Genomic DNA, 9,435 nt, shown 5'->3' on the forward strand with positions numbered 1-9,435 from the left:
TGAATTCTGTCCCCATTCTCTTCAGCAAGACTGAACGCTGTGCTTACAAAAACAGACACACCTAAGAATATATTTAGCTAGATGGCATTGGGGCTCCTGGGTGGCTCAGCCAGTTAAGCATCTGACTCTTGATTTCGGCTCAGGTCATGAGCTCGCTGTTCTACAGGTTCAAGCCCCTCAGTCGGGGGCTCTGCGCTGGCAGGACAGACTTGCTTGGGACTGTCTGCTGTCTCCCTCTCTCTCTGCCTCTCCCCTGCTTGTTCTCTGTGTCTCAAAAATAAGTAAATAAACATTAAAAAAAAATGCTGCAACTAGACACTAGACTGCATTGATCCCACCTTTTAATTTCAAGGTGAGATTTCAGATTTTAAAATTGTAGATTACCAAACTGGGGGTGTAATGATAGACTACATTTATGATTATTGATGTATCTTTTTATAGATTCGTTTTTATGTGGAACTACTTATTTTATATGCATTGATGAGCATAATTGTAATTAGTTGTCTAGCTGGGTAAATGAGTAGCTGAGATAATTTATGAGTGTTTCTAATTTTTAGTTCGGAGTTGACATTTTGATATTGACTTAAGTTTTTTTACATACCTAGCTGGATACATTTGATAACTCACATTTACAATGAAGGAGAGAGCTACGGATATTTATAAACATAAAGGTAAGCCTTGAGTTTATCCATTCAGTGCTTATTTTCTTTCAAGTGTAGTCAGGGGTGCCTGGGTGGCTCAATCTTTAAGCAGAACCTGGAGCCTGCTTCGAATTCTGTGTCTCATTCTCTCTCTGCCCCCTCCCACTTGTGCGCGCTCTCTCTCAAAAATAAATAAATATAAAAGAAAAATTAAAATTAAAGAAAAGAAAGAAGAAGAAAGAAAGAAAGAAAGAAAGAAAGAAAGTAATGAGCTTCTCCAGCCCAGAAAGGACTCTCCAGCCTGGGAAGGAATTCCTAACAATATTTTTTCTCAAGTTAAATGTATTAGAGTTATAAATTGGAAACCTAATGTCTTTTAAAGCTTTAAGCTCACTGAGGGCCCCTGGGTGGCTCAGTCGGTTAAGCATCCGACTTCGGCTCGGGTCACGATCTCGCGGTCCGTGAGTTCGAGCCCCGTGTCAGGCTCTGTGCTGACAGCTCAGAGCCTGGAGCCTGTTTCGGCTTCTGTGTCTCCCTCTCTCTGTGCCCCTGCCCCACTTGCATTCTGACTCTCTCTCCCTAAAAAAATAAAAAAATAAAAAAAATTAAAATAAAGCTTTAAGCTCAATTTCTAAATCTTGCTATTTCGTTTGGAAATCTAACAAATTTTATATAAAAAACAGCAGTCGCTTTGATTTGTTCCTTTGTTAGTGTTTCAGTGAACTCAACTGACCAAATCATCCTTATGCATTTAACATTACTTAGAAAATTAAATTCCCTTAAGACATTTCAAAGTCTAATAAATGCTTCTCTCAAATACTTCCAGCACCTAAGAAAATGTCTTCGGTTGGGTTCACCAATAGCACATTCCTTGACAAAAATTCATGTAAACGTGATTTATTAGGGAAAACATTGGTGGGGGAACTGGAGAATCGGGAGCAGAAAAAGGAGGCCATGTAACAGGCCAGCAAACTGCCAGGTAGGGCAACTTTGACTCAGTCCCACACAGCAGTGCCACAGGTCACGCTCCTAAATTGTCCTAATTAGGGGTTCCTGGGCGGCTCAGTGGGTTAAGCATCCGACCTTGGCTCAGGTCATGACCTCGCAGCTCGTGAGTTCGAGCCCCGCATCAGGCTCCGCGCTGACGGCTTAGAGCCTGGAGTCTGATTCGGATTCTGTCTTCCTCTCTTCCTTCCCCTCCCTCTTGTTCTGCTTCCTCTCTTCCTGCCCCGCCCCTGCTTGCTCATGCTGTCTCTCTCTCTCTCTCTCTCTCTCTCTCTCAAATATAAATACTTAAAAGTTTTTAATTGTCCTAATTCACAGCCAAAAAGCCGGAATACTGTATCCAGGCCTGCACCCAGCAAAATGGAAATTCTCAGACGCTTCCCGATTTGGCGGCCTGAGGACAGCTCTCCAGCAGAGATTGGGTCCTACCCCTTGAGAGTGAAAGCCTGCCAGGAACCAGAGCACGCCAAAATGGTAAAGGGATCTGAGGGCACGTGGGTGGGTCACCACTCAGAGCCATCCATGCCCCTCCCAAGGTCACTCCACTCGTACCTCCTTAGCTTTGGGTCACAGTTCCAAGAAAACGGTTGGGGGACCTCCGGCTGGTTGGTCCTCAGGCTGTAATAGACTTTGATCTCCCTCGTCTACTCTCCCTTTGAGATTCCCCTCATTCTAGGCCATTATTGGCTGATGAGATGCCCCAGACCATCACCTCCGAGGAGTCTGAGCCCCTTGTCCCACCATAGTTGCTATAATTGCCTATTCGCAATTCAAAATCTAGAGCACGAAGAGATGTCCCAGAGCATGACATACTCCTCTCTGCCCCCACTATGTGGCAATAAGCGGACCTCCTCATGATAGCCTGTCACTGTATTAACTCCCTCTTTGCCTGCCGGTCCGCCGTCAGGAGACCAAAAGGACCTCGACCAGGCGGCACTCACAGCTTTAGGTAGAGGGGAAATGTTATTCCGTCCTGCTAGAGAGCGTCCTCTCTCCAAACCCTCACCATCCCACCAGACGCAAAGTTGCAAGGGCAGGAAGCACAAATGACCCCAAGTGCGTCACCAAGAGTGATGACGAGGGGGGCCACTCGTACCTTGGGTTCCCAGGGACAGTGCGCATATGACGGCTGTTGGTCCCAAGGTCTATACTGCACCCTGAGGCACTCGAGCTACACAGGGGCTCATCTCCAAGCTGATGCCTTCGCTGTGTTTTTCAGAGGATGCTCTAATGTTCTTTCGGGTCGGGAGCTGGACCTCATTCATGCCTCAGTTAGCTGAAAACAGACCGCTACTGTTCTACGACCTACCCGAGGCGTGACCCTGAAAATCGGTGGTGGGGAGAAATCCACACAGCAGACGCAGCTTTCCATCCTATGTGAAGAGGAAAGTACCCTGAGAGGAAGATGAGACGACACATGGACTTGGTGGGGTGGCCAGGACCTTGGAAGGACCAAGACTGGATGACTGGGGAAAAGAGGTTGGGAAAGAAGCTTGTGACACGGGAGAGCCTGCCAAGTGGAGCCCTGGGGACCACCGTCGCACCTCCTTAGCAGTAAAAAGGGCTCTTGGTGCGAGGCAATGTTTCACAAGACCCCGTAGCAGTATTCTGGGCGTTTCTGTGTGTCCTTGGCTAGTGGCGGTGACTGAGACACTGAGGGCAGAAAATTATACCCGGGGGATATGCCGGTCCTGGTCGCAAACAAATCACTGCCACCTACTTCCAGGGTAGAGAGTGTCTAATATAACCAACTTGCCACCAAGTGGCTAACTGGTCTCTTCAAGGGATTTTAGCAGACCCGGAGCCCGGGATTAGCCTCTGCCACCAGCAGGCAGCTCAGTAGCTAAATTAGCCTTGGTGAGGTATGTGGTTCCATGTGGGGCCCATACGTAGCCTCAGCCTCTGCCACCAAAGCTATTCCATTCGCCAGCCCTGAACACAGGGTTGGCTAAGGACTGGGGCCAGCTGCCACCTGCAGCCTGAGGCACGTTATTTGCCTGCTCATTTGTGCCTCCTCTGTAGTGGGTGCTCTCTGGTGAGGACCAACATACGGCACCCAGACCCTCCCACGTTGGATCCCTCGCACCCACACGCCTCTTCCCCGAACCTCCGGGCAAAGAACTTCTTCCAGGGCCCTGACCCACCAGACGTCCCTCCGCTGCTGCTCAGGGATCCATGCGGGTCCTTACTTGTCTCTCCCCATGAGGCGGAATCTCTGTGCAGAAGGCATTTCCGCTCACCCCAAATTCCAGGGCCATTTCTGAGCAATGTCGTATCGCAGCGAGAGTCCATTTTGGACTTGCCCCAAGATCTGAAGACAACCTTCCACATGAACCAGGCCCAGATTTTTGTCCTTCATCACTTGGCCCTAGGGAGCCCCTATGAGGCCGTAGGTATAAGCTTGGGAGAAGAATGAATGCCAGAGTGGTCAGTAAGTGATGGGGTCTGGACCCACTTTTTGTGGAACTTAATCATGCCCCCTAGACATGCTCAGGCTCAGTCCTGGGCACCACTTCCATTTGGTCATGAACCTCTGTTTATGACTTGGTGAGTCTGACAGCCCCCGGCACCCCATTCATCATAGGCAACTCTGACCACGTATCAGTTGATATCTCTTTGTCAAATGCTCAGTGCCCAACAGCACCGGGGGAGGGGGGTTTCTTCCAATGGTGGATGGTTTTCTTCTACTGGTGGCATGGCCTGGCTTCCGTCCCAAAGGTGTCTGCACAAGGACTCTCTGATCGGGGCTCGTCAGGGGCTGTGTCTTTATCTACCAAAGTTCCCTCTGGTGTCATGGGACCTTCTAGCCGTATGTTCTGCAGCCTGGACTGCTGCATGGCTCCCTCTCTTGCTCTGGAACCCATGCAACACTGATAGCTTGATGGCACTGTCCCGTAGGCAGGTCCCCTCTCCTGGTCAGAGAGAAAATCACCGGGCACAGTGTGCCTGAAAATGGTAAAGGGCTCAGAGGGGAGGCTCAGAGCACAGCACTGACAGCGCCTCCCAGAGAAGGCAAATGCTCCCCTAGCTCATCAGTCATTTTTGTTAATTCTGATCAATCGTAATTATACATTTAGCAGATCAAATTGTCTTCAATGTTTCCATTGTGCCAAAATCAGAAAATATACTCAAAAAATTCAAAGATTTTCACCGCACCTTGTAAACATTATCTTTAAAATGTGAACTTTGGGGCGCCTGGGTGGCGCAGTTGGCTAAGCATCCGACTTCAGCCAGGTCACGATCTCGCGGTCCGTGAGTTCGAGCCCCGCGTCAGGCTCTGGGCTGATGGCTCAGAGCCTGGAGCCTGTTTCCGATTCTGTGTCTCCCTCTCTCTCTGCCCCTCCCCCGTTCATGCTCTGTCTCTCTCTGTCCCAAAAATAAATAAAAAAATGTTGAAAAAAAAAATTTTTTTTTAATAAAAAAAATAAAAAATAAAAAAATAAAATGTGAACTTTAGGGGCACCTGGGTGGCTCAGTCGGTTAAGCCTCTGACTCTTGATATCGGCTCAGGTCGTGATCTCATGGTCTGTGAGTTCGAGCCCCGCGTGGGGCTCCACGCTAACAATGCGGATCCTGCTTGGGATTTTCTCTCTCCCCTCTCCTGCGCTCTCTCTCTCTCTCTCTCTCTCAAAATAAATAAATAAAATGTGAATCGTTTCTTTATCATCTCTCCTCCCCCACCAAATACCTTCCTAAGCAAACAGTGACTTTTGAGCGGCTATGGTTAATTGTTTCCAAAGGAACTCCAGACCATTAGGGGCAAAGCTCTGAGGAGAGCCTAACAAAATGCACTCTTCACATGGAACCCACTGAAACCATCACTTATTTGCCAGGTCAATGGACTTTCCTCCCCTCGTGTCCTTCAGCTGGGTTTTAAGCAATCACATAAGTTTCAGTTTCTTGAAACTTAATTCCTTTCCCCAAATGACCCATATTTTTTTAGATAATAGGGACTTCCTAAAGTCCTTAGGTTTCACTTCATCTTGCCAGTAAAACATTTTCGTGTGACCTCCTGATTTAAGGCCTGGTGTGTGCTAATATGGCTTGAACTTAGTCCCTATTCTATCCTCTGTCCCCCTTATTAGTTTTATGCATTTCATTGGCCACCATTCTTTGGCTTTGCTAATACAAAGAAGTAAAACATATCAGTGTAATTCCGCTATTATGCCTCATACTGTCTAAAGGCGTCTATGTATCACAAAGACTATCATACCTGGAATATAGCCAGTCACAATACAATGCTAACACTTCTTGTTGGGAATACTTTGAATGTGTAAAAAGGCAGCCTCCCTTGGATAAGCACCTGAAGGTTCCCACCTCCTTATCTCCTTTCCTCTTTCCTTCTCCATCCTTTGGTTTCTCCCTACAGAACCCTACAGAGGTATATGTTGCAGAAGCCCCTGGGGCCCCGGGCTGGTAAGTACCACTCTCACACTCTCACAGTGTGCAGAAAACCTCTTCGCCCCGGGCGGGACCGTTGCATGTTGTGCCCAAGGCCAACAAGGCTCACTCCCTTTGATCTCCTATACTTCAAAGGGAAGTGTTTTTGAAATTTCTTGCACTGTCATTTTTATGGCAAGCAGAAAGGATGCCTAGACAAAAGATAGGAAGTGATAACGGAAGAAAAGACCAAGAAGCCATCATGTCTTTAGCTACATCTCTCTACATCTCTCGCTGCAGCCGGGAACCCGTCACTCCCAAAACACCTACCATGATGACAAGGCTCACGGTCCTGCTGCCTCTCCGCTGTGATCATTCTGAGGTGGTCCAGGTTCACAAGGTAAGAGTAAGAAATCAAAACGGAGAGCTGAAACCCTCACATGGCCAGATCTTGCCCCTAAGTATTTCAAATGATCCCTCCTAGGGAGTTTGCATTTGTGGATTATTCCAACAGTATATTTTATGGACTTGGGACTTGTCGCCAATCTGAAACTCCTTGAGGAAACTTGGGACTTTTATTTTCCTGCCTGTCCCCAGTTTGTTCCTCCCTGGCAAAATGTAAAACACTGCTGTGTAATCGAAATGTCGCCTGGCCTCACTGCTTGGATATCTACAATGACAATTAGATAACATTAGCTTTTTTTTTTAAGAAATTTTTAAAATATTTATTTATTTATTTATTTAGAGAGAGGGTGATCAAGGCGGGGGGGGGGCGGGGGCAGGGAGAGAGGGAGAGTGAGAATCCCAATCAGGTTCCTCGCTGTCAGTGTGGAGCCCGACACTGGGCTTGATCTCTGTACATGTGAGCTCGTGACCTGAGCCGACATCAAGGGCCAGACGCTTAACCCACGAGCCACCTAGGCGCCCCAACATTAGCTTCTAATGCCCAAATTATTATAATACCTAAGGTCTTTTACTAGGTTTCCTTCTATAGGTATTTTGAAAACTGCAAAGAATAATAGCATGCCCCCACCAATCTATCCAGTTTGAAGCTTGCTTCCTTCACTGGCAATCTGACTTGGGATTACTGTCTCCTACTTCCCTGCAGATTACTTCCTGTCGAGTCTGTACCTGTTTCCCTAAGCTGTGGCTGTTCTCCCACTATGCACTTTACTCCCAGGATGGGTACAGACCTTCCTGAACATCCCACAGTGATGGATGAGACGTGGCTTATACATTTAACAAGATATCTTCAGGAACAAAGGACAGAAGCTCCGATTAAAACTGACAATCCAGAGGCACCTGAGTGGCTGAGTCAGTTAAGCATCCGACTTTGGCTCAGGCCATGATCTCATAGTTCATGAGTTTGAGCCCCACGACTAGGCTCTGGGCTGACAGCTCAGAGCCTGGAACCTGCTTCAAATTCTGTGTCTCCCTCCCTCTCTGCCCCTCCTCTACTCGCACTTTATCTCTCTCAAAAATTAATAAACATTTTTTGAAAAAAGTGAAAAAGAAAAAAAAAACCCGAATCCAAAAAAGGAATTTATTGCTTCACAAAACTGAAACACTGCAGGCATATTCTTAGTTTGGGCGTGGCTATATTCAGAGGCTCAAAAATGTCCTCAGGATTCAAACTTCCCTTCTAGACTGTTTTGTCCTGTACACTTTAATCTCCCATGGGAGGCCCCAGCAGCTCCAGACTTGTTCACCCCAGTTTTAAGAGGATGACTTTTCCACACTTGAGCCGGTAAATTCTAAGGCTGGCTCTGATTGGCCCAACGTGGGTCATATGCTCAGCCAGGAGCCAATCACTGTGGCCAGGGAGGCACAGCACTCTCACTGACCAGACCCGTGTCACATGCACAGCCCTGAAGCTGGGGGATGGGGGGCAGCCCTGGCTGAGACCCATGCAATATGCGGGGAACCCAACTGCCTACAGAAAATAGAAGGTGCTGTCCCCGGAAAAGGGTAAAATGAATATTGAGAAGGCAAAACAACAGATGTCCACCACTCTTGGGGATAATAGAAGGGAGCTGCAGTAGGGCAATCCTTTAAAACTTCATTCTACAAGTGGCTGCTTTCAGAACTTAGAGGCGCAGATCAGTCCACATGCATTGGACTCAGCCCCGTGAGGCCCAGGGAGAGGCAGTTTCTGCCGTCTTCCGGGGTAGGGCCAACCCATTCCCTGTCCCAGGATTAACCTCTTCCCAGGATGAACTGGTGGTGGGAACAGCCACTCCTTTCAGGGAAAATTTAAGTCCTGCCGACGGTGTGATCTGGCCATAGGATTCCAAGACATTCATCCGCAAACTTTAGATTTCCCAACATCTGACTTATTCAGCCTGAACCAACACCACGAATGGGGCACAGCATTTCAGGCCACATCGGGCTTAGCCAAGGCAAGCCTGGTTCCTTTTCTCCCGATGAAGATTGGGCTTATATGTCTTTCCTTTCCTCCAAAGCTATGGGATCAGCCGCTCCACGAGGAAGCCATGTTACCCAAAGAACAAGCTATAAGTTATGCGTCTGGAATGGTCTAGCTGAAGTTGTGGATAGTTTGTTGGGGGTGGGGGGGAATAATTCACTCGAATCGCTTACCACTTACGAGCTCAAGAAATATTAGCTATCGGTTTTTTCAGGGACAGTGACAATGTTCTGGGCAGGGGTTACTGCTGTGGTCATGTTGAGGCAATGCTGAGGGTGGAAAAGGCCTCCAGCTGGGAGAATGGGAGGGAGAGGGGGAGGAGGCAGCAAGGCCACTGCCCTCCAATACAGCGAGCAATCCCATAAGGAAAGGTCCCTCTGGGAAAATGGTTCTCACGAAGCCACCCACTCGGTAGTCTTTTGCTTAACCCCTGAGTCATGGTGACTTGAAATTTTCCAGCATAAAGACTGTGTATTTGGACCCACTAAGGTAGAAAGAGTAGTGCCGTGCCGTGTCCTTCTCTGGCCAGGAACCAGGGCTCGACTCCCAGACGAGATCCTGCCCGGGACGGAAGTCAGTAGCAAGCCTCCGTCTCGGTCGCCCTTGCGCACGGGGCCAAGTGCCTTCCATACACAGGCCTTGTGCCTCTTCTGGATTTCCTTCCTAGTCCCTCTCTGTAAAGACCCAGACTTGGACCCATTGCTTACCTTTATTTTTTTTATTATTTTTTTAAGTTTCTGTATTTATTTTGAGAGAGAGAGAGAGGCAGGGAGAGGCAGTAAGAGAGAGAGAGAGAGAGAGAGAGAGACAGAATCCCAAGTAGGCTCTGCACGATCCACGCAGAGCCCAATGTGGGGCTCGAACTCCTGAACTGTGAGATCATGACCTGAGTAGAAATCAAGAGTCTGGATGCTCAATGGACTGAGCCACCCAGGTGCCCCTGACCCAGTGCTTACCTTTGACCCCTCTCACCTCATCTCTCAG

This window comes from Panthera uncia, chromosome A2, assembly GCF_023721935.1.
Source record: "Panthera uncia isolate 11264 chromosome A2, Puncia_PCG_1.0, whole genome shotgun sequence".
Lineage (NCBI taxonomy): Eukaryota > Metazoa > Chordata > Mammalia > Carnivora > Felidae > Panthera > Panthera uncia.